The sequence below is a fragment of the Dasypus novemcinctus genome, chromosome 6, assembly GCF_030445035.2.
Source record: "Dasypus novemcinctus isolate mDasNov1 chromosome 6, mDasNov1.1.hap2, whole genome shotgun sequence".
In the NCBI taxonomy this organism is placed as follows: Eukaryota; Metazoa; Chordata; class Mammalia; order Cingulata; family Dasypodidae; genus Dasypus; species Dasypus novemcinctus.
The window spans coordinates 106,075,283-106,101,044 of record NC_080678.1 but is presented as its reverse complement, the minus strand read 5'-3'; positions in this window follow the sequence as shown (position 1 = coordinate 106,101,044).

Sequence of the window (25,762 nt, the reverse complement as noted above, 5' to 3'; positions counted from 1 at the left end):
AATCCAAGTACCTCTTGGAGCTTTAAGCAGAGTGAGCTCTGTGCCGAGTGTGGTAAAGTGTTCCAACAACCCAGCCCCTATGCTGGTGTTAAGAATGATACATGAAGCAATGTGAAAACATCATTTTTCATTTGGCGCAGAAAACATGGTATAATACTTTGGAGGTTAAACTAAACAGATGAAAAGGGAGCAGTACAGAGACCCAAACTTAGCTCTGCAAGGCAGAAACCTCCCCCACATCCTTTGTGCACACACAGGCCTGACCGGGAGTGGCATCCAGAGATGAGAGCTAACACTACAGAGGTCAGGAGTCCTGGTTGCATTTTGGGCCCTCTGGTTCTGTGCTGGAATCAATCAAGTAAGCCTTGTTTAACTGTTAAGAGTCCTGATCAAGACCATTTGGAAATTAATGTAGGCAAATGCTGACATCCTGTAAAAGAGCAATAGCAAAATGCATGTTTCCTGAAAGCCTGCTGAGCTCCTTTCAAAGAAGAATGGATAAGAATTCATGGTTGACATGTAGCGTGGCCTGAAAGACCTTAAGCTTTGACCACAGATCAAAGCCCCTTTCTGTCACTGAAACCACTGGGAGACTTTGGGCAAGTCACTGAACCACTCTGAGACTCAGTTTCTTCATCTTCAGAAATGGAGCAATAATTTCCAAAAGTGGTTGGGAGGAATGAAAAGTCATAATGGAAGTGACAGGCCTCTATCAACTGTAAAGGACACTCTAGAGAAATGTCAACATTGATATTGATGAAGACAGTGATACAATAAGGTAGGGTCTGCACACTTCATTCACCTCAAAGCCATGACCATGAGGCATCTGGTGGAAACCAGGACCCTGGAGATGTGGCCCAGATCCATCCAGAATTGAGGATCAAGATGAGCACAGGTGCCTGGGTCACAAACACTCCCCACCTAGTGTCTCATGCCCAACCCCAGGAAGCCAGCTTCCATCAATACCCAACAGTCACAGGTGAAGGTGCACAGGTGGGAGCTGAAAATACAATCACTGGGGCATTTCCCCAGCTCCAGCCTTCAGCCCATTAGTCACAGGCACAATCACACTCTAATACATCAAACCCTTCTCCTATAGATGCTGCCAGAGCTGGGGCTGAAAGTCACAAGACAATCAAATGTGCTCTATTTGATGATCCTCTAGCTGCAAGAGCAGGTTGGTTTTAGACTAATATAAATAACTCACTCAGATAATTCTGGCAATTAAGTCTGGCAAAAGAGCAGTAGATGGATGTGACATAATGAGCATAGAGCAGGACAAGAGGCAGGTTTGTGAAAGGAAGGGTAAGCTATGGAAGGAAATTAACTCAAGCGTTTTGCGGGGAATTGGGGGCTCCAGGCTCATTATTTCAATCTTGGCAGCTGCCAGTCACTGTCCAAAGGCAGTTTAATCTTGCCCCAAAGCTTTCAGGACCACTATGAATCACGGCCCACAACTAGCCCTTCAATTTCCAGTTCATGAGTTATAGGCATTCTCCAGCTGGGAGGGTGCAAGCTTCTTCTGTACAGAGTGTGCACTAGACAGAAGAGATATGTAGAAAGACACAAATACCAAGCCAGCCAGAAGTGACAGAGAACCAAGTTTATAATATTAGCCCAACTGGGTTTACAAAAAATGAGTGTACAACTCAACACTGTTTAAACGGCTTATAGGGGACTCCTGGGCAGAATATAATTCTCATCCTCTTTAGGGTTTCCAGAATCGAACAAGGGGTATCAAAAGACAGCAATAATGGGCTATTAGAAGAGGGGCTGGATAATTCTGGGTCCCCCTCTTCCATATTTTTGTTTTTGTTTGTTTTAATTTACAATGTCAAGCCAAGTTAAGAAATTCAGACTATGCATGGGAAGTGATTTTTTCTCTTTATGCCATTCTCTAAGAAAGTCAGCCAACATCCCAGACTGGATTGGTAGAAGATTGTACCTATCAAATGAGGCATTTGGGTATTCATAGTCTAAGAAATGCTAAATAACAATGACAATAATAATACATTCTTTTCTTTTGCCAAAGTTGGTTTTCTATCTCCTTTGATCTTCACAGTACATCTGTGAAATGGACAGTCCTTTCCCATGGTATGAGGGGGCTCAGAAAGTGAGTTCTTGCTTCTCCAATTGAGTCCTGGAAAGATCATAACCCTAGTCTTAAAAAAATAAGAACAAAGCTGGTAGGACCCACCTCCTGAGGCATGTGACACCCCAGCAGTATGGGACTTGGAGTGTCAACTTCAACTCCTCACCCAGCCTGAGAGAGATTTCCTCAGAGCCATTTGATGCTGGTGGAGGAGAGGAGAGGTTGGCATGAATGTAGTGCTGGAAAGCCAAGTGGTGGGGCCCATCAGCTGCTCTGCATCATGTAGGAAAAGAGGCAGTGGCATCTGACCAGGCCCAAGGACACAGGTGTCCACATTTAAATTGATACCACCTGACATCTTCATCACAGACTCAGCAGTGGATGCTTGAGGCAAAGAAACAGACAGGCCTGTGATAATGGAGACTCCCCAGTCCAACACCAGGGCCACCTTCCCTCAATGCCCAATGGCCAGTCCCTGCCTCTGGGAAGCTGCCCTGCCCATCAGGACCACGGCTGCAGCTCAGGCCCAGAGAACCTTAATTATAGAGCCAGCTAAAGCAACTTCATCATCAGTGTACATCTCACTTCCATGCTAATCCAGGGACATGAATGAGTGACTTCTGGTCATATATTTGAAAAGGACTGATGGGTTCTTTTTGTCTGGGGGCTTCAGGCCCAGAAGGCTAGCCACCCCCACACCCATGGTCAGCCCAGTCCCTGTCACCAGGCAGCACTGGGTGAGAGTTAGAGCCACCCCCAGCTGGTGCATGAAAGGTGGGGTCTAATGGTGTTCTCCTTGGCACAACCTAAGGCAACAGGGCTAAGTTGTCCAGGGCTGAGGTTGGGAAGCACATACTGGTACAGTCTCCCAGTTGCTAAAATACTGAAAGACTTGTTACATATCAGCAAGCAGCTGCTGCCCTGAACTGCTGCATGGTCATCACCATCACCCCAGACCCTCCAGTGGGACCCCAGAGTCCCTCATGATCCAGCAATGCCAGTGTTGGCACCTGCCACAGTGGCTGAATGCTGCTCCTGGACTCGGTCAGGGCCCACACTGGGCAGCGATTAGCCATTGTGCACACCCTCCCTGACGTGCCCAGCCCACAGTCTGACCACAGCACCTGTGGGCCATCGATTCATGTCCCCCACAAAAGACATGTATGTTCAAGTTCTAACCAACTCCCCCCCACGTCCATAGGTATGAGCCTATTTGTAAACAGGATCTTTGCAGATCCTATTATTGGTTATGGTGTGGACTCATTTGTGAACAGGATCTGCAAAGATCCTATATAAATGAGGCCCAAATGAGTCAAGATGGGCCTTCATATGACTGGCCCTTATGAGGACAGGAAATCTAGAGAGAGGTACAGAGGACTAAGAAGAGGGAGTCAAAGCCAGAGAAGATGGTCATATGGCAAAGGCAAATGCAAGCCAAGCCAAGGAACCCCAAGGATTGCAGCAAGCCACCTCCAGGATGATACAGACTCTGGGGGAAGGTATGGCCTGTCAAGACCTTGATTTTGGACTTCTAGCCTCCAAAACCATGGGACAGTAAAGTCCTGTTTTCATGTCATCCAGTGTGTACCATCTGTCACAACAGCCCTGGAAAACTAAGACAGTGGCCCACTGTAAGAGCTAAAGGACCCTGCTTTGTTGAGAACTTGTGAGGCCACATCATCTATGTTGTCCACATGGGGTGATGAAAGTGCCACGCCAGCCCATCCCTTTGGCTAGGGATCTCCCCTTTTTAACTCCTAAGTCTGGGGAATCCAGAAGGGGCACTATAGCCTACAAGTATTTTATCCATACCTTCAAGTCTTCGTGTTTATGTAAATGCCCATGTGCTGAGTTTCTGGCTCCAATGCCGGAACCAGACAGCCAGCTGGTATGATAGTTCAGTGCAGTGTCCAGAGCAACAGAGATGAAACCCCTGCACCCTCCCCTCCTGTCCCAAGCAGAGTACAGAATAAAAGCACCCAAGGGACCTCCAGTATCATTCCGCCTGGTTCTTTCAAGCCACAAGTCATGACCCAGTAGCAGGCCACAAGAACCTATTTAGGGGAAGCTGTTGTGGCTCAGCTGATAGAGCATCTGCCTATTGTATGGGCATATGGGAGGGTCCAGGGTTCGATCCCCAGGGCCTCCTGACCCATGTGGTGAGCTGGCCCATGCGCAGAGCTGCCGTGTCAAGGAGTGCGTGCTACAAGGAGAGCTGCCCCGTGTGAAAAAAGCACAGCCCGCCCAGAAGTGGTGCCACACACACAGAGAGCTGACACAGCAAGATGACACAACAAAAAAGAGATGCAATTTCCCAGTGCCACCAAGGGTGCAAGTGGGCACAGAAGAAGACACAGAAAGTCCACACAGAGAGCAGACAACAGCAGGGGCAGGGGAGAAGGGGAGAAAAATAAATTTTAAAAATAAATAAAAAAAAAGAGAACCTATTTAGTAGTTCACAATCAGTAATTTTTAACTGAAATAGAAAATAATACAGCACACAACATAGAGTGCACGGCACCTTGCAATGGTGCTGCTTCATGAATCTTCTGTTTGGTTGCATACAGGGATGTGTGGAATGGGTTGAGAGGTAAAATGTGTCTCTTACTGTGTGTGGGTCTCAGGGGAAGAACACATGAAGTTAGAAAGCCCCTGACCCAGCAAATTCCACCCTGTGCTGATGAGGCAGCAGTGAGCTGGGCGAGCCCACCCAGCATGGAGCCCCGCGGTGGTTCCCGGCAGGGCGTGTGCCTCCCACTTCCCTTCCCATCAGATCTGCTGGGGCTCCAGGTGCAGGCATCCAGTTTCCTAGATGCTAAGTGCTGCCTCTTCAGCGTCAAAAAATTGCTCTCAAGTTCTCTAGTGCCTTTGTGACTTCTACCAGCAAAGACCCAGAGAAGAGACAGACCCCCTTCTGCACCACTAAAGTCCCTAAGTCACCAGTATACCATGGGGCTCCAGGCCAAACAGGGTCTACCTCAAACTAAGCTCAAGCAAGGAACTAGGGTTCTCCTTAAAAAAAAAAATGCCTCTGCTCTTTAGCAAATCTTCCTTACCTCCACAGGTGGCCCGCCCTGGGGCTACTGAAAACAGGAGAGAGTGTATGAGTGTGCATGTGCCTGTGTGCAGGTGTGGCTGTGATAGACTAGGGCAGGGGGAATGCTCCTCCAGATAATTTACTAAAACTTATTTTTATGTCAATTAGAAATAACATAGATCCTGGGAGAGACACTACTAAAAACACCTCAAATGTGACTGTTGTTTTTCTAGTAGGACCCAGTTAGATAAGAGCTAGCATTAGTTTACCATGAACTATGTGTCAAGCCTTGAACTAGGTACTTCCTACACATTATCTCACTTGACCCATCATAAAGCCCTCTATTTCAGGTGCAAGCATTCGCAGCACACACACAGCTATCACGTCTTTTTTTTTTTTTTTTTAGTGTCTTTCCCCCATGATGGCTTATTTTAATTTTTTTATTTATTTATTTTTACTCATTTTTTTCATTTCTTCTTCTTTATTTTCTTTTAAATTTTACATTCAAAAAATATGAGGTCCCCACCATATACCCCCCACCCCACCCATGCCACCCCTCCCACATCAACAACCTCTTCCATCATTGTGGCACTTCCACTGCACCTGGCGAATACATTCTGGAGAACCACTGCAACACAGGGACAATGGTCCACATTGTAGTCCACACTCTCCCCCAGTCCACCCAGTGGGCCATGACAGGACACACAACGTCCAGCATCCATCCCTGCAGCACCACCTAGGACAACTCCAAATCCTGAAAATGCCCCCACACTTTATCTCTTCTTCCCTCTCCCGACCATCAGCAGCCACCATGGCCGCCCTCTCCACATCACTACTACAATTTCTTCCCTTACTAATCACAATAGTTCCCCAGCAGCACAACAGTAAGTCCACTCAAATCCATACTCTAATCCTCCATCTTGTATACCTGGGATGGCTATGTCCAGTCCCCCTCTACATCAAGAGGGGGTTTAGATTCCACATGGGTGATGGATGCAATTCTCCTGCTTACAGCTGTAGATACTCTTGGCTCCCTGGTGTGGTGGATGACCCTCTTCACCTCCCTGTCAGCTGGCCAGGGTAAGTCCAAGAAACCAGAGGGTAGGAGCTGCAAGTCTGCTGAGGCCCAGGGCCTGGCTGTCACATGGACAGTTCAGAGATTCAGGTCTCCTGAGTATACACCAACCCAAACACCAACCACAGGTCTGGTAAAAGTAACAGAAGAGGCATGTGTAGAAAAATTATATCTGAGTCCAACTCCATCACACTCAGGAACACAAACTCCAAAGTAGGGCCAACTGACATGGCTGTGAACTCCAGAGCCATCTGCCTTGACCAAGGAACCTGTCACTTCTACGATGCTTACTCTACTCTAAGCATCTTACAAGGGTTAGCACATTTCATCTCATCATCAGCTCTGTACAGTAGGTGCTGTTATTATCCCCATTTTACAGGCAATGAATTGAGGTAAGGAAGATATCATGACTTGGCCAAGATCACACAGCTAATTAGTGGCAGAGCCAGGCTGTCAAGCTTCAGAGCCTCCCTTTCCCCCCAGAGGCAGGTAGGCTGCTTATGATGAACTCTGTTTTCAGATGTAGAAACAGGAAGTCACATCAACTGCAGAGCGGACTTAGGCTTCTGACTCCACCTGGAGGCTGTTCCCATAAGGGGTGATGGGCACCCTATCTGACAGCCATGGCCACCAGGGTGGGTGCCCACCCAGGGCGGAGGTCCAATGCCTAAAGCCACGCTGGGCTTCAATCCTGTAGTAGCTGGTCATGGAGGATCCAGAGGCTTTTAGGGAAGGGGTCCTGGTAAGTGGGACAATCAAGCTGCTTGGGGCCATGGCTACTTTTAACCGGCAGGAAGTGTTTCAACCTTTTATCAACACTGACCACCCCAATAAGAGCTAATGCTCTCCCTTGAATTTTTGAATTTTAGTTTGTTCATTACAAGGTTTGGGACCTAGAAAGGACCCTAGAGAATATATGATTTAACACACTTATTTTACAGGCAAAGAAGACGAGTCTGCATCATGCCCAAGGTCACATAGCAAGAAAATGACCGAGTTGAGACAAAAGTCCAGGTCTCCTGGTTTGTGCTTTGGGGGTTTGCTGCTGGCTGCCTGTCCCTCCTCCAGCCACGCTGGGTCTGCTTGGTGAGATCTGTGGGTGGGCACATCGAGCACCCAGCCCCATGCAGAGATGCCGCACCAGGACAACCCTGGGTTTCTAAGGAAGAGTCTCAGCTGCCCAAATTTCCACCAATGACTGTGCTAGCCTCATGGACATTCAGATTTTTTCAGAAAGAACCTGAATTTTGTGACTGATTTCAGCACCCATGGGAGACAGCTTCTAAATTTAGAATGAACATCTGAAGTGGTTGGTAGCACAAATGTGTACTTCCTCGGAAGAGGTCAGAAACCATCAAATTGACATACATAGAACAGTTTCTTCATACTTAATAGTATTAAACTGTAAGAAGAGTATCTCAGACAAAACTTTAACCATAATATCCTTCAAAATGAACTATAGTAGTCAAGAACTCTCTGGATTTTTTTTATTGTTGTTGTTGTCTTTCTGTGACCACTTCTATCCTCACTAGTGGAACCGGGAATCTGTGTCTCTTTTTGTTGCATCATCTTGTTCTGTCAGCTCTCTGTGTGGGTGACACCATTCTTAGGCAGATTGCACTTTCTTTTGCACTGGGCAGCTCTCCTTACGGGGTGCACTCCTTGCGTGTGGGGCTCCCCTATGCAGGGGACACCCCTGTGTGCACGGCACCCCTTGCATGCATCAGCACTCCACATGGGTCAGCTCCACAAGGATCAAGGAGGCCCAGGGTTTGAACCGCGGACCTCCCATATGGTAGGCGGACACCCTATCCACTGGGCCAAGTCCACTTCCCTCTAGATGTTTTTAATGAAAACTCAGTGCTGTTCCAACCCTTAGTCTCTCTTGGTGCAATGCAATTCCCTGGTTTCAGCAGCTACCTCTAGACATTTGTCCATCTAGAGCTTCAGTGACCAATCATGCGAGGTACTGGCCTGTACTTTATGTGATAAAAGCCACCTTTGCAGAACCTGCAACTTCAATTACTTTTTTTTTAAGATTTTTTTCCTCTCCCCTTTTCCCCCCACCCCCAGTTGTCTGCTCTCTGTGTCCATTTGCTGCGTGTTCTTCTTTGTCCACTTCTGTTGTTGTCAGCAGCATGGGAAACTTTGTCTCTTTTTGTTGCATCATCTTGTGTCAGCTCTCCGTGTGTGTGGCCCCATTCATAGGCAGGCTGCACTTCCTTTCATGCTGGGTGGCTCTCCTTACAGGGCACACTCCTTGCGCGTGGGGCTCCCTTACATGGGGGACACCCCTGTGTGGCAGGGCATTCCTTGCGTGCATCAGAACTGTGCATGGGCCAGCTCCACATGGGTCAAGGAGGCCCGGGGTTTGAACCGCGGATCTCCCATGTGGTAGACGGATGCCCTATCCACTGGGTCAAGTCCACTTCCCTTTCAATTACTTTTAATTACCTCCTTCTTTGCCCGTCCCAGGCAGCGACTCGTATTCAATTACACGAGTCTCTCCCATACCATTCTGTACCGTGTCTATTCAGCTGTGCCAGGGCAGGGTAGGAGGGCCTTTCATTGACAACACCCTCCTAATGAAGGATGCAAGGCAATATGTACTGAGCCTCATCTTGAGGTTCACACACAACCTTCCATCAAAACATATTATCATCCCTTGCCCAGAACAGATGGAAAAAAAATTACTCCTATGCCCTGAAATTTTCCATTCTTGATCTCAGCCCAAAGGTCGCTTTTTATTTTTAAACTTGAGCAAAAAATAAATAAAATAAAGTTCAACTATTTTTTTATTCATGCCAGGGCTAAAGAAACACACTTTGTTCTTGTCAAGTGCAAGGTAAGGTTTTTTTTTTTAACACATAGGTAACTCAAACAGCCGAGCTTCAAAAGCCCTAATTTTCCAACCAGGTGGTATTGACAGAGCTCCTTTGCTGTCACAGCAAGGCCAGAAGTCAATAGCCAGGGTGAGAGGGAGTGAGAACTCCAGTTCCACTAAATACTTTAAAGAACTGCATGTAATTCTGAAATGTGTAAGGGGGGGCGGGCTCCAGCTTCTTCTCCTCCCTGGGAACCCCTGTCTCTGGTTCACCTGCGTACTCCCCAGAGGCTGTGTCACTGCGGGGAGAAGGGATGGGTCCCAGGCCTTGCTCAGTTTGTTCTCTCTCATCCATCCTTGCCCGCTGTGCCCCCAGCCCCACCCCATCATTCCTTGAACCTTCACTCCACCAGCTATTCCCAGTCTCCGTGGAGAAAGAGAATGAGCACAAGTGTCAGGATAAGAAGAGTCGGGGTATGAATCCCTCTTTATCCACTCACCCTGGTTGCCCCCGGTACCTCCCTGGTCCACAGTGAGCCTCCTCCATCTCAACCTCAAAACCTTCCTCTCTGCCCAGTTGCCTAATGCCCTCTGATCCTCCAGCACACACTCTCACCCACGCTGCAGGCCCAGAGGAGCTCCATCTGCACACACTACCATGGCAGGGGTACATGCATCAGCAGAACTAGGGTGGGGACCACAGCACCCAGGTCCTCACCGGGCTCTACCACCTATCAACCACATGGCCATGAGCAAGCCACATACACTCTGGCAGATGGGGCTCATCGCTCTGTTCTGCCGTCACACGGGGCTGTTAGGAGAATCAAGGGGAAGCATGGATGCAAACGCACATTGAAGTCAGAGCTCAATAGAAGTGCACATTCCTATTAATAGGCACACACAGTGCAGTGCTAGGCAGTGTGGTATGTTCCTTGAGGACAGAGGCCAAGAGACATTGGCAATAAAAGAAAGTGAATTATACCAGGCAGAAAACAAGCAACCAAAAGAGAAGAATCGAGACGATGATCTGTAGGGTTCCAGGGAAGGGCAGGTTCACAGTGACAGAAGCAATCAATAAAGGCTTCCTAGAGGAGGGCATTACTGGGTGCTTTATACTCTACCCCCAGAGAGGCACTCTGTGTGATGACAACTAACAGGGAGAAGATGATGGACAAACAACTTAGCAAGGAACCGCGAGTGCCTACAACTGTAAGAGAGTCCCATCCATGGGATGTATGGGATTGAAGCCCCCTCAATCAATGGTGGAGTGGGCATCACCATCCCAGAGTCCCCAGGATTGGGAAACAAGCTATGGGCTAAAATAAACTTACTAGTATTCTATTATAGATTTATTGTGATTCTAGCAATGGAAGAAATACCATTGTGTGGAGGCAGTGACCCATGGATGTTCTGGGGTTAAGGAAAAGGAAAAACAGGTTTAATAGGGGGCATTTATGGGGCTTGGGAATCATCCTGAATGACATTACAACAACAGATACAGCCATTATATATCCTGCCATAACCTACAGAGACGAACGGGAGAGAGTGTAAACTATAATGTAAACTACAATTCATGCTTACTGGCAATGTTCCAAAATGTGTTTATCAATTGCAATGAATGTACCACACTGATGAAAGATGTTGCTAATGTGGGAAAATGTGGGAGGTGTGCGAGTGAGGCATATGGGAATCCCCTATATAATCTCTGTAACATTTAGGTAATCGAAGTATCTTTTTAAAAAAATTTTAAGTGTGGGGGGGAGTACTTTTTTAGAGCAGATGTAGCTCAGTAGTTGAGTGCCTGCTTCCCATTTAGGAGTTCCCACGTTCAATCCCCCGTTCCTCCTAAAAAAATTTTTTTTAAAGTACTTTTATACATGCCCCTTCCTAGGCCCAGGGCTCTCCACGGGTGAGAGACCTGCCCTGTTAGGTCTCAGCTTTGCAGCCTCTTTCTGTCCTGAAGTTGGCCCAGTGTTGAGTGAATGAAAGAATGGGCTGAATCCTGAATGAGCAAGAGTTGGGTCAATAGGAGAGGAGAGGAAATCCCAGACAAAGACAAGGATGTTGTGAAGGCGCACTTAGGACACCCTGCCAGGCCAGCCTGGGCATGGTGGGAGTTCACAGAGGGCAGACAAGGAAGGGTAGGTTGGAACAGCAAGCTGGGGTCAGAGAGCAGAGGCCGTGACTCTGGGGTTGAGGAGCTCTGGCTCTCAGCATTCAGGGAAGTAAAGGAAACTCAGAGGAGTGACATGAAGTCAGCATGGGGGGAAGATTAAGCTGGTGCAGGACAGCCTGCAGAAGGGAGCTGAGTTGAGCGGGCAGAGCAGGACGTAACTCCAGGGAGATGCAGAGAAGGGCCTGCTGCGCCCACCTCTGGGCAAATCCCGCTTCTGGCAGCATCCGTCTCTACCCAGGAAGAGGGCCATCAGGGGACACCCTGGGAATGGCCTTGACTGACTGGGCTTTTTATGTGTCCTCGAGTCCTCCCACCCAGTACCCTCCTGAATACCTCTAGAGCAGAGCCATCCCATATGTAGATGACAACCTCCAAGTTAGGTTCTCCCTTAAAGGAGAGAAACGGGCAGGAGCAGGGCAGGGAGGCAGGGGAGAGCTCTCACTTCCAAGCACATCTACCCAAAGTGGTACCTTTTCAACTAGTTTATAAGGTAATATGTTAATATGATAGTTAAGACTATGATAAAAAAGAAAGCAGAGAGGGGAAAGAGTGAAAGAAAGAGCCCAGCCATTCAACCCACAATTAAAACATCATTGAGAAGCAGACGCTGATGCTGAAGAGTGGAGCAGGGCCTGGGGGTGAAGACGGGAGTGGGAAGGAGGGGAAGGGGCTGACGTCAGACTGCCCCAGGGAGAATTCAGGCCCTGTCACTAACTCTAATTAGCCGTGCACTTGGGCGACTGGACTGTGTGTGTCAATTTTCCCCATCAGGAAAATGGTGTTGGCAATGGCTCCTGCCCAGCAGGGAGCTGTGAGAATCAAATGGGTTGATCCCGGGACAGCACTGAGCACCCCGCACGTTAGGAGGGATCAGTAACTGGCAGCTAATATGGGTGCTATGCTAGAGGTGATCTCCTGCAGCATATAGTGTCTCTTCATCTGGGGGAGCAAGCACCCAACCCCGTGGCTGCCCCACAGCATAAATGTAGCCTCCCACCCACACCCCACCCCACTGGAATTCTGAGATGAGAAATGCCTCCCTGCAGCCCTAATTCTCTTATCAGGAGACACACGGAACAAGTTAGTGCCTCTTCCCCACTACAAACTGCCAGAGGTAAAGCAGCTGTCATGCCTCCATGGAATATCCTCTTCCCTAAAATCTTTCTTTCTGTTACTCATTCCCCTCATTTCTCTTACATTCACCCACTGCACAGAGAAGGATAGGAAGCAGTGATAAGTAAAAATAGTAAGAAAATATTTTTTAAAGTAGAATACCTTGAAAACTCCTGCCTAGCAATGTCCCCCATGATTCTGCTCTCCAGGGTCCTAAAGCACTGGAATCCCATGGGCATGAAGCTGCAGGCTTCTGGGGACTGTCCCTCCATCCCGCTCCCAGGGTCCCTGTCCAGGGAAGATGGAAGCTGGCTTCAGGCCTCCCTGGTCTGCCCCGGCCCAGCCTGGGGCAGCCACCTGAGAAGTGCCACAGCAAAAGTGCTTCTGGCCACCCATGAATGCTGGGGAAAGCATTTGAAATAAAGTTTCCGATTACCCCTGGCATTTCTGGAGTGGCCTGCTGGTGCCTGAAGCTGTCCCACCACAGGCTGGTGGCATCATCAGTAGGCCTGACGGTGCCGAGTTCCAAGGCTGGGCTGGGCAGAAAGGTCCCCAGCTGGCTGAGCTCGTGTCCCTGGGGAGAGGGTCCCCTGCCATTGCCTTCTCCAGGCTGCCACTGCTGCCCTTCCTGGGTAGAATTCCACTGGAATGACTTGGCCTCCCACCAGGAAAAGTTCAGAAGCTATTCCAATGTCCAGGACTCCTTCTAAAAACTTAGTGTGCATCAAGCATTGCTCAGGCAAGCCTAGATGAGATCTAATCCCCAAATTCTCACTGTATTCATTGCCCAGAATGAAAAAAAAAAAAAAGGTCCTGCATTCCTCTGATACAGAATGAGGGGAAGAAGAGGGAGAGATAGGGGAAAAAGAAAAAAGTAGAGGAAGAGGGAAAAAAAGAACAGTAAAGCAGAAACTGAAAAGGAAAAAGAGAAAGGAAGTGGGGGGAAAGGAGGGAGACAGCTCTCCTGTTTCCCCACCACCCCCGCTGCTCAGGGAGCTCCCACACTGGGACAGCCCTGGTATGTCCTGTCCTCTGGCAGAGCTGACCAAGGGGGAAGGGGGCAGGATGCCTGCAGAGCAATGTAACAGGTTTGGGCCAAGCCCTAAAGTAGAGTTCAAATTCATGCAAAGCTCAAATCTCCCAAGAGTTAGGATTAGATTAATCAGGGATGGATTTGCAGGCTGGGCCCACCCAAGGTCCGGGTCTGTCATGTGTCAACCACATTCGTGCCTCTCTCCAACTCAGAGGCCACACCATCCATCACCACCTGGGGATGGGAGGCCTGGCCAGGACTGTGCTGCCCAGGCCCCAGCCCTCTGGCAGGCGACCTGCCTCTCGGTCAGCCCTGCCCTCCCCTCGCAGAGCAGCCAGGCTCCCCTGCCAGCTTCCAAATAATTACATTAACTCAGGAGCAAATAACAGTCTCTGGAGGAAGTTTTGGCAGTTATGAATACAAGTCCCCTTATTCATCTGAGGAGTGAATTTCATTCAATGAGAAATTGTAGGATTGGACCCTTCCCAAGGGAAATGGAGGTGGGGGAGATGATCTGGGTTCCAGAATCCAGCACAGTAATGGGAAAGGGAAATAAGGATGCTTACAAATACAACTGAAATACAAATCTCCTTGAGCCCTCAAAACAGACCTGCCTGGTCAAGGTCATTGCCCTATGATACACAAGCACAGACCCCACATTAAGACGTGACATCAGGTGACATGGCCGCCACACAAAACCATCAGGCTCGAACCAGGCAGGACACTGGAGTCCCAATCAGTCTTACTTGCAGGCTATTACAGCACTTCAAATCCTGGAAAACCGTGTATGCTACTTTATAGGAAATGTTGTCTTTGATGCCTCCTTATTGAGGATTGCTGTCTCGATGGTTCTGATTTTAAGCTGGACAAGCCTTGCTCTTATCTCAGGAGTCCAAGGTTTCCAGGGCCCTCTAAAGCAGAAACTTCAAAAAAACTTTGAAATTGTGAAGCATTTCTCAGGAAAAAGAAAACGCAGTGAGGTTTTAATGCCCTACAAGGCTAATAGTCACAAAGGAAAAAATGTATGCCAGTTTGTAGGCAACAGTCCTTATAAAGGGAAACCTGAAATATCATGAAGGAAGGACAGAGAAGAGGAAGAAAATATTTGAAAAGAGCAGAGGAGATGGGAAAAGATTCGACAAAGATGCAGAGCTGTAGCTCTGTCTTTTTTATTTTGCATTTGGTTACTCTTCATCAGGGCACAGCAAAACAAAAGTGATACCTTTTCAACCCACACGCACAACACATGGACATTGTAAAAAGTAGAAAGCAGAGCAGGGTTAGAAAATATAATTCAGAGTTTTTTAAAAAGCCATACGACACCCAACCATACACAGGTACGAAGCTTGTTTACAAAGTGCTTCCATTGCCATCACTCATTTCACCCCCACAAAAACCCTCAGAGGTTCATCTTATAGCTATTCACAGTCAACTTTCTGAAAGCCGGTCCTGTATCCTTTCTGCTGTCTATCAATCTTTTCTCTCAAGAAATATTCATTGATTAATCAATAACACACACACTTCAAATATATCTATAGGTCCACAATCTCTTACCAAAACTCTTGGCGTCAGATGTGTTTTAGAATTCAGATTATTTTAAGTTTTAGAAAATTGATAAGGTGAATGAGGTTTCGGCTGCACATCACAAACACATTAGCATTTCTCCCGTGAGATGTTTGAATAGTCACACCACGTTGAATGAATAAAGGCAATGAACAGCCTCCTGTCAGTTCAGGTCAGTTTGCTCCCAAATGAATTACATGAAAACCCTCACATTTCAAAGCTTTGGGGGACTGGTTTTAGAATTGGGAACAAGGGGTTTGGGGTCTAGATAAATGAATCCTCTCTCAAAGTCCCTAAGACCCATATCCACTAGCCCACAACTCCTGGGGATGCAGTGTCAAAGTCCCAGCTCTGCTTCTCAGAAGGAGCTGAAAAGAACAAGGACCTGGAGCCACAGAAGCATTGAGACAGCAAAGGCCAGGGAAGGCCTGAGAGCCCCATGTCTGCAGCATGTTCATGGGACAGGAAGGGGCAATAGACCAGGCCTCAAAACCCAGAAGCCTCAGAGAACCCAGCAGCAACACCCTAAAAAGGTTCTCAGCAAAAGCCGCAGGTGCAGTGGTAGGGGCAGGCAGGAGGGGAGCCCACTAAAAGATGTGGCACATGAGCAAGGCCCCACTTCCCCTTCTGTAATGTGAGAGAGCTGGACTAGACCAACAGTTTGCAAACTGCAGGACTTAACCCAGTAGAAGTCTGCTTAATGGGCCATGGGCTATCATTTTTAATAAAATGGAATAGAACAGAAAGAAAACATCAGGCTGCATCTCATGTGGTAGGAGCAGCTATTGTTTGTTGGCCTTTTGTTTCTGTATGGTGTATATGTATAATCTATCATTGTATACATGATATATGTATAATATGTGTAGGTAGATGCACATAGATATAGATAGACACATACTCATAATGTACAGTTATTTCTTACTAGGGAAATGGTCTTCAGTTTTTGAATTTACCATACTCGATGCTTTCCTATAAATCTTTTCAGCACAAATACCTGGGGAATTCTTTTTTCTGCTGTTACATAATCCAGGCCCTGGTAATAAAGTCTACCTAAACTGAAAACCAAGAAGAGACCTGGCTAAGCTTTTTGTTTTTCAAGATTTGCCTTAACGATGGAGACCTGACTTCTCATTTTGTCTCTGCCATTTCCTCACTCTGACCCCTTGGGCAGGTCCCTACTCTCTGGACCTTAGTTTTCCCATCTGTGCCAAGTAGAAGTTGACCATCACAGACCCTGAGAAGCAACTGCTCATGCAAATGAGGGAAATAATGGCACCTACCTCCCAGGGCTGTTGCGAGGATGCCATGAGGCAATACTTAGAACAGTGTCTCCTGGCACACAGTAAGGGCCATAAATTTGGTTTTTAAGATAAGACGCTGACTACTTGCCACACCTGGTGTCCACACTGCTTTGAACTGAGTGTGCATGACGCATGTACAGTTTGTTCCTTTGTAGCTGGAGTTACTGGTGACTTTCAGGGCCCTCAGACCCTGGCCGCTAAAGGGACTGGGGCTGGAGGCCATGATCACCCTGCCCCCCTTCTCCAGCTTCATCCTCACCCTTGGAAGGCTCAGTGCATCCCCTCAATAAATTACAGCCAGAACTCTGTGTTTGCTCCACAGCTTCCCGGGAGATGGGCAGTGGCATAGCAGAGGGATTACTGTGCGTAAATATTTCTCTAAACCTCACTCTTGCCACCACCAGTACTGAGAGCCAGGGGGCCCAGTGCCCCAGCAGCCCCCTCCCCATTCTAATGCAAGGGAAGCCGGCAAGGAACAGATGTCAACCTCCTCCCTCAATACAGCATGAAGGCCACACAAAAAGGCAAGCCCTAGAACTGGGCAGCAGTGGCAGAGTGTGGGAAGCATAAAAGGAAGAGGCTGTGCAAACTGGGCTCTCCAGGAACTGGCCATGTCCTTTTTGGGAGCAGAGCTTTTGCATCAAGCAGGACATTGCTCTTTTAGTGCTTGGCTGGAAGGCCAGCAAGTCGCCACGTTACAATTCCATCCCGATGCTGCAGAAGGTCTACAACGCGGCCACACCACCCTCCCTCCAGGCCCAGGGCAAGCACCCCTGCTGCACCTTTCCTCATGGAAGGAAACCTGTCTCCTTTGTGCACTTTTCCTGGGCCCAGGAAGCTAAATGGTAGCTTAGAGGGTACTTTCACCTCTCCCGGCAGGTAAACAGGGCTCTTCTGCCCAATTTATAGCTGAGAAAACTGAGACTTATAGGCCTCAAGCAGCAGTTCTGGAGCCTGGCTGCACCCGAGAATCCCTTACAGAGCTTTTACCAATCCCAGTGGCCATGGCACAGGCACACCTCTTTGGGTGAGACCCAGGCACTGTATCTGATTCCCTCCCCAGGTGATGCCAAGGTGCAGTCAGGGCTGACAGCCAGCTCCAGCTCCTGCTTCTCAATCTGCACCCGAGCCCCTGGTGGGCTGGTGAAAACACAGCCCTGGGCTCCACCCCCAGTTATCTCTCATTCAGCAGGTCTGGGGTGGGGCCTGACCCATCCCACGTCTAACAAGCTCCCAGGTGAGCTGCCAGGGCACTGTGAGAACCAAGCTCAAGATCCATGCAAAAGCCTCAGATTTCTCTGCCGTAGCTTGGGGCAAATGCTTCCTGGCTTGAGAAACCCTGGTCTGGAGCAACGCTTCTCAAACTTGCATGTACACGCCAATCTCCCCGGAATCCCATTAAAAGGCAAATCTAAAACTTCTCTAAAAATAAAGTGCCATATTACAAAAAATTTAAAACAACAAAAAAGGTAAATTGGGTCTCAGGCCTGGGGCAGGGCTTGTGCCCCGGCTCCTCCCACTCACCTCACTTTGAATAACAAAGCCCAAGATGAGCTTCGGAGCTCTTGGGTCTTCTCACTTCAAGCAGGTCTAAGGCAGGCAACTCCCCCTTTCCCAGAACAGAGAGCTGCCTCCTTGAAACTCCCATCACGCACGCTTGCTCTGAGAGCAGAACAAAGTGAACGTGCCCCTCTTTCCCAGGAGAGCTCTTCTGAATAGTTATCTCCGTCCTTTGACCTCTGTTTCACCACACTAAGCCAATGATCCCTTGTCCCTTTAAATCTTCTTCAAACACGACCACAGACAAAACTCTCCATTGCATGGCACTCAGAACCCCACTGGGCGCAGGGGTAGAGACACAGAGCAAACAGCCCTGCAGTGAGAGTGCCATGAGGTCCCAAGGCGAGAGCCACCAGCGGTGGGTGCATGACGATGGCACAGGAAGAAGATCCAGCTTCCCGTCTTCAGCCAGGGGGTCTCAGGATTGCCAGCTCTCTGCCCTCTAAGGTCCTGGTCCCATTCTCCCGCAGATTAGATCATCTGTCAAGCCTGGAGATGTTGCATGACCTGCTGGAGTCATCCAACAGGGCAGGGGTCACAATTACAAATGAGCCCTGCTTTCATGCTCGCTAGGTGCTCGGCCTTGTGTAAAGTGCCCTGCCGGGATCCTTCCATTTCATCCTCACAGCTGCCCATGAAATGTAACCGGGGTGCCCCCCGTTACAGAAGAAGAATGGAGACTTGAGGATAGGAGGCAACTTGTCCAAGGGGAAGTGCCCAGGTGGGAGGGGCCGGGCCTCCCCAGCCCTCCAACAGGATGGCGCACACCTGGCCACGGTGTTTCTGACATCCTCATGGCATTTCACACATAACAATAATGACAATCTTAGTACACGTAATATACTAGGCTATTCTAAATGATATACACAGATTATACACATACACCCATATATTATGTGTGTGTGTGTATACCTACACTCACTTCATCCTCACAACATCCTTTTTAGGTAGATATTACTAAACCTTGCATTTGGTAGATGAGAAAACGGAAGGACAGAGGCTGGGAACTTTCTCAGGGTTTCACGGCTAGTTAGTGGTGAAGCCAGGATTTGCACTTGGGCCGTCTGGTTCCCAAGCCTGTGCTCCTGACCATCCCACTCCCCTGCTCACACGGACTCCCTCTGACTAAACTGTAAATTCCCAGCACAGTTCAAAGCTTCTAGGTGCTTCCTGTCCACACCTGGTGTCCAGCCCTCTACGGAATCCTTGATAAATGCCTATTAATGACCCAACAGGTGCATCCCACACTATTTATAGTGCCCAGCATGGCCAGCTGGCTATAATTAGCCCAGCCTCTGTCCAGCCTGGAGCTAAATTAAGCCAGTGGGATTAGAGGCCAGCAGCTCCGGACACCTCCTGCAAAGAAGAACTGGTGATACGTAAGAGGAGTCTCTTCAGGGAAACAGCCTAGTCTCAGCCAGTGGGCCTTTCTCTGGGCTGGTTTGTTGATCCAAAGGGTTGCCCACATGACTGAAATGTCCTGACCTCAGGCCTGCCCCTGGCATCCCCCAAGAACATCAAAAATCAAAAGTAGAGAAAGAATGACCCCTTTCTCACAGGGTCAGGAGACCGGGATGCGGCACCTGCCCCTACCTCTCAGCCCCGTGACAGAGGGACTCACCTTCTTAAATGAAGAGGTCAGCCAGGTCCATCACTGCAGTTCCCTGCAGCTCCAAACTCCCAGCCATCTCAGGGATCTCAAAAAGGGGCTCTGGGTTAAGTTCCGTGGCTGGGATAAAATGCCAGGAGGCTCCAAAGCAGGGTCTATGGGAAACCAGCAGCCCATCCACGAGGCAGAAACCTTGAGGGTGGATGCTGTTTACTCGGAGGGAGGGATGTGATGGAAAGACAGGGTGTGACTTCTCAGGCTGCTGGTGCAGTGGGCACTGGGGCAAAGAAAACTGATGGCCCCTCACCATCTCATGGGGCTGAAGACGAAATGGGCAGAGGGGGTTGGGAGACCCCAGAGCTTCTGGCAGCCCAGTGTCCTGCCTCATGCAGCACTCAGAGGCCTTCCCTGCCCTCCTTATCTTAAACAACCCACCCTCCCCTCCACTTCTCTGATGACCAGAAACTCTTTCCCCATCAATTTGTCAATATATGTGTCACTATCTTCCTCCACTCGAATGTAAGCCCCATGGGACAGAGCGGTGTCTGTCATCTTCACCGCTACAGCCCAAGCCCAGAAGAGTGCCTGGCAGGGATCAGGCACTGGACAGACGTCGCCTGATGAGTGAGCCATTTCCCCTGCAGGCCTGCTGCCCCTGTGCTAAGCACCCAGCCCCCCAGCTCTTGGGAGTCTCTGGGCTTCTCCCTGTTTCTTGTTATCCAAACAGGGCATCCCAGAGCAGGGAGCTGTGAAACCAGAGAGGGAGGAGAGGAAAGGAGGAAGAAGGTGGGAGCCTGGGAAGGTGGCTGCCACAGGAGGATGCAGTGCTATCTGGCCAAGGAAGGGGAAGGGCATTTCCTTGAGGAGAGAAGAGGAAGAGCAAAGGAGCAGAAGCAGCCAGTGAGGGCTCTCGGAGCAGCGGGCTGTGCCCAAGAGCAGAAAGGGCAGAAGAAGCAAGGTGGGGCTGGGGAGGCAGCAGTGCCCAGTGGCAGAGGGACTCTGATGCCATGCCAAGAAGCCTGAATTTAACTTTTTGAACAAGAGACACTGCATTTTCATTTTCCACTGGACCCTGCAAATTATGTAGCTGGGCCTGCCTTAAGTGGTTACGGTCACGTGGCTAAGCAGTGGTGGAGTCAGGGTTACCGTGGCAACAGGACTCTAGCAGCTGCCTGCCCGACCACTACTCCATCTGAAATGGCACAAAAGTGCCAACCAGGGCCCAGGCTCTGAAAAGCCCATGCCAGGACAGCCTCCAGGCTGTTCAACTCCAAGGACTGGACTTCTCACCCAGGCAGGAAAAACCCGCTGCATGGGTCTGGGCCAGTCCAGCCCCCAGGCCCAACCTTCCTCCCAAACATTCTCTCCCTCCTTGGGTAAGAGGCACCTTCTGCATGTGGCCATCCCTCCTGGGCCATGAAGCCTCCCAGCCACACCATGACATCCCTGGGATGGCAATACCGCAGAGGGGAGGCCGATGAAGGCCCACACAGCTGGCCCAGGTCTCTGGCTGTGGCTGAGCACACACACACACCTTGACAGGTGCAGGCAGAGCAAACTGCAAAGAGCACCCAAGTTTTAGGAGCGATGGAAGGGAGCCAGAACGGAGGCTGATGCTGCGGATCATCACCAGTCTCTGATATCCATCCCCATGAGAAAGCTTCCTAGAGAATGAAACCTTTTTTAAAAATTCAGCAAATCCAGGAGACATCCCCTCAGGATAGAGCTGGGAAGTTCAACTCCTCACATTTTCCAAGGGTTTAGAAGATGGGAAATTTCTCCAGCAAGATCAAAGGCATCTCCATGCAGACCCACAGGGCAAAAGCCTAGCACATCCCCAGGGTCAGCGGGCACGGAGGCAAGCGCGGGCTCTGGGGCCACCCTGCCCAGGCTTGAATCCTGGCTTGGTCACCTACTAGCTGACTGACCTTGGCAAGTTAGTGAACCTTCTTGTGCCTTAGTTTCCTCCTCTGTGAGACAGAGAAACTAGCACTTATCACATAGGGCTATTATGAAGCATAAATGTATTAATATATGTGGACTAAAAGCTTAAGAGTTGCTAGCAATTGGTATTACTGTCATCATCTCTGAGCTCTGATTTAGGAACACAAACAAATGTTCACAAACCCAGAAGCAGCCTCAGCCTTTCCTTCCCTCTAGAATCCCAGGGACAAGCAAGCAGTACTGCCCTTTCTTGACCAACTGCAGGGAAGTTACCTGTCCCTGCTAGGGCACTGGGTCTTTGCCAAAGCCCACCCCATGAGGTCAGCTCACAGAGCCACCCCTTCGGGGCCTCCTTGACTTGGGTGGTTGAGGCTCAGTTCCATATTTGATTCTGGATGAGACTTTCAATTGACTTTCACAGACACATGGCTGCTTAGATGCAGGTGTGGCCCCAACGCAGGGAACAAGCAGCCAGCCAGGAAGGACCCACTTCTTTGTGATCCGTCTGCACCTGTGACCAGCCAGCAGCCCATCTGCCAATTTGTGTATGGGGCAAAGTCGACTCTGGCAAGGTGACACAATTCCAGCATCTCCATCCCCTCCTGCTTCAATCAACAGCACTGTGGGCCTCCAACCTTCTTTTGGCTCCAAAGGTTGCTCGTGGGCCCAGGACTATCATGTCTAGCAGGCATCCCTGTGCTGGGCTCACAAGCAGGGCTGTTCTTGCCAGCCTGGATCCTGTGGCTCTGCCTGCCCCTCCCCAGCCCTGACCCTTGCTCTTGCTGCCTGGGCTCCCAGGCAAGGCTTCTCCCTCACCCCATTCTGGCCTGACCACAGCAAATACCATCCTGAGCAGTTAAAAGCTCATTAGAAATCAGGTCAATGTACCACAGGCCCAGTTTCACAGAAAGATGGATGGGGTCGCAAATGGGCACTGGAATCCAAGCTCTGGCAAACACACAGCAACTCCAGTTCAAAGGCAGTAACTGTGGGTACTGGTCATAACACTAGGAGAGTCTAACCCCAAAAAGGGATTAGTATCACACACGTGGCCTTGGGGGCCCATGCAGTGATAATATTCTAAGATCTGGAATTTGAGTAATACAACAACCATCAGCTTCACGATAAGGAGGCCACCCTTGAGGGAAACTGGCTTACCCCTCTCTGAAGAATTATTTCTGCAAGGAGGGCAAGATCAAGGCTAGTCCTGGGTCTTGCTGTAACCTCCTTGGCTTTGCGTGATGTTGAAGGATTATGGCTTTGGGGCTCTCCCAGAGATTTCCTGTCTCGGTCACCCACATTCCAAGTCCAGCCACAGCATTGGCGCAACAGGAGAAGCCAGTGCATCCAACCACACTTCTTCAGCCCAAGCTCTGGCCATACCCAGGGAGGAAATTCTAAGGAGGCATAACCATAGGTAGATTTAAGAAAAGTTTACATTTCTTAAAAGCAAAGTCTCATTCACAAAGGACACAGATAGCAGAGGGGCTGGATTTATGGGGTAGGATGATTAATCTCTGTTCCTCTTTAATATGTCATATTTAATCATACTTTACCAAGGATCTAATTGGTTAACAATTTGTTGATTGCTCCAATCGCATACATAGCTGTTACAAAAATCCAGAGGGCAGAAGAAAGTTGAACATAGAAGTACAATACGACCCAGCAATCCCATTTCTTGGTCTTCCCAAAAGACTTGAAAGCAGGGACTCCAACAGATATTTGTACACTAATGTTTAGAGCAAAAGGGGGGAAGAAACACAAGTCTCCATCAATAGATGAAAAGATAAACAAAATGTGGTATATACATACAATAGAATATTATTCAGCTGTAAAAAGAAATGAAGCCCTGATACACGCAACAACATAGATGAGCCTTGAAGATATGTCAAGTGAAATAAGCCAGACACAGAAAGACAAAATTATGTAATCTATCCTTGTTGTTAGGTGCACAGGAATCTTTTTTTGCATCAGCTCTCTGTGTGTGCAGCGCCACTCTTGGGCAGGCTGCACTTTATTTCACCCTGGGCAGCTCTCCTCATGGGGTGCACTCCTTGCATGTGGGGCTCCCCTACATGGGGGACACCCCTGCATGGCATGACACTCCTTGCATGCATCAGCACTGTGCAGGGCCAGCTCCACACGGGTCAAGGAGGCCCAGGGTTTGAACTGCAGACCTCCATGTGGTAAGCGGATGCCCTGCCCATTGGGCCAAGTCCACTTCCCCAAAGCTCCTTTCCGAAACCTCCCTCTCATAAGCACACAAGCCAGATGGCCTTCTAAACTCTCATATTTAACACAAATAGAAGCCAGTTTGACCAAGCACACTTTATATCACAATGTAATTAACTGTCCAAATCAAACAACATGCTTATTAGTACACATTTTCCCTTCACAGAATAAAAGACCCCAGTTTTCATCTGACATGTTTCTGAAATCATTGTGTACTCTCTCCTCTTCTGAATGTGACAGGGGATGAGCCAGTTTTACAGTCACCACTGGAGAGAATCTGCGATTGCAAAGAGGAGGCTAAGGTGCCAGATTCTGTCTTTATTTGTAATACAGGATCACACACTAACACTACTGAGCTTTTCCCACCAACGCTCTTGGTTCCAGGCGTGACAGAGGAAAAACAGTTGTAGCACTTAAATGCAGACTGTTTCAAGTTTGATGGCTTCTTGTTGTGCCCCAGAAGATACCTGTTCTGGATTCTGAAAGGACTGTCCTCCACTGTCTAGATTCATGATAAAGAGAGAAAGAGGGTTGTGGGTTTTCTCAAGAGCACAGCAACAAATCCAGGTTCTTACGGGTAAGTTCCTGTTGCATTTCATGTCAGAATAGAGATGCAGTGTTAAATTATTTGAGCTCTAATCAGATATTAAATATTACTGCCTATTTTAAAATGAAGGGTCCATTCATTTTTAACATTACACCATTAACTTGTACTAAAATAAATTGGAATAATTAAGCCTAATATTAATGGAGTAAAATTGTGAGAGAGGAAGAGAGGAGGGGAATAAGTTGAAGAACCATATTTTTTCCCTACATGAAAAAATAAAACATGCCGATAATGGAAACACACAGGAAAGAAGTGTTTATCTGCATACCAAGGAGCACAGAGAACTTTCCCAAATCTGCCCTCCCTATTGACTGCTAGCACAGTTTTTTGATCATCTGTTTTGGTTGTTTGACTCCAGTTTATTTCCATTATAGCCTAAGAGTTTTCTGTTCCAGTTAGAGGAGGGCCCTGACCTGGGACCCAGGCTCCCAGTTTGACCGGTTGTCTATACACTGCTCTCTTCTCCCAGCTTTGTGAAATGACAGCCTCCCGCATTCTAAGCAAACACTGCTTGAACTTATTTTTTCTGGAATTGAACCTCCCTCCTGCCACATGGCTGAAGTAAAGCATGAGGCCCGAGCTCAGCCCTCAACACCAAGGCTGTACCGTCACTCCCTGAAGAGGGAAGGAGGCTTTGCTGAGATTGTAGAGTCCGGACTTGTGTAAACAAGCAGTATAACTTGCACGTCTCTCTGAGCATTTTAAATGGGAAAGCAAAACTCATTACACAAATTAAACCCTCTGCTACATTCTTAAGTGTCCAAATAAACTTCTCCCCAGCAGTCAGCCTGCACGCCTATGGTTTTGCGTAACTGGGATGAGCCAAAGGGAGGGAAGAAAAGAGACTTTATCTCATAAGCGTAAAGAGATCAAAGTAAAGAGAACTGAGCTAAAGAAATGCAAGGATTCTGCCGGGTGCACTTTTCTCAGTGGGGTAGGATTTCTGTGTCTGGGTTATGGGCTCCTGAATGCACAGGCTTTGAGAACGTTTTTTGCAAAAGCTGTAGAAAGCAGAGCATGGTTTGCTTTCCCAGGCACTTTCACGTCTGGGATCGATCAATAAGCAAATGTTTACTGAGAGCCTACCAGACTTCAGGCTGATGCAGGAGATTATCTCACCTACAAATCATCTCACTGCCCCAAGCTCCAAATAGGCCTGCAGCTCTGAAGAGAAAAATAAGGCCGGATCTCCCCTCAAGAGGTTTACAGTTAATCTGAAGAGACAAGAAAGAGTCCTATAAAAAGATAATTTGAAGTTAGTGATCCTTCAACTTCAATCAGAATTATAACTCCATTAGGAGCTTGTTCAAAACACAATCAAACAAAGAGGCTTGTGCTCTCATTCCATGGGTCTGGGGTCTGGTCCCTGTTTTTAACAAGGATGCACAAAACCTTAAAAAAAAAAAAACAAAAAAAACACTACACTACAAAGGAGACAGTCACTCCTACTGACCAAGGTCAAAGGACTCCAGGAAGGTCAGACATTAGGGGAAACTGCAAAGGCCAACAGGCAGCAGACAACAGAGAAGAAGGGAAAAGGAAGGCACTCCTCCAAAGTGGGGCCAGGGGAAGGGGGTTCCCAGGCAAAGGTGGCAC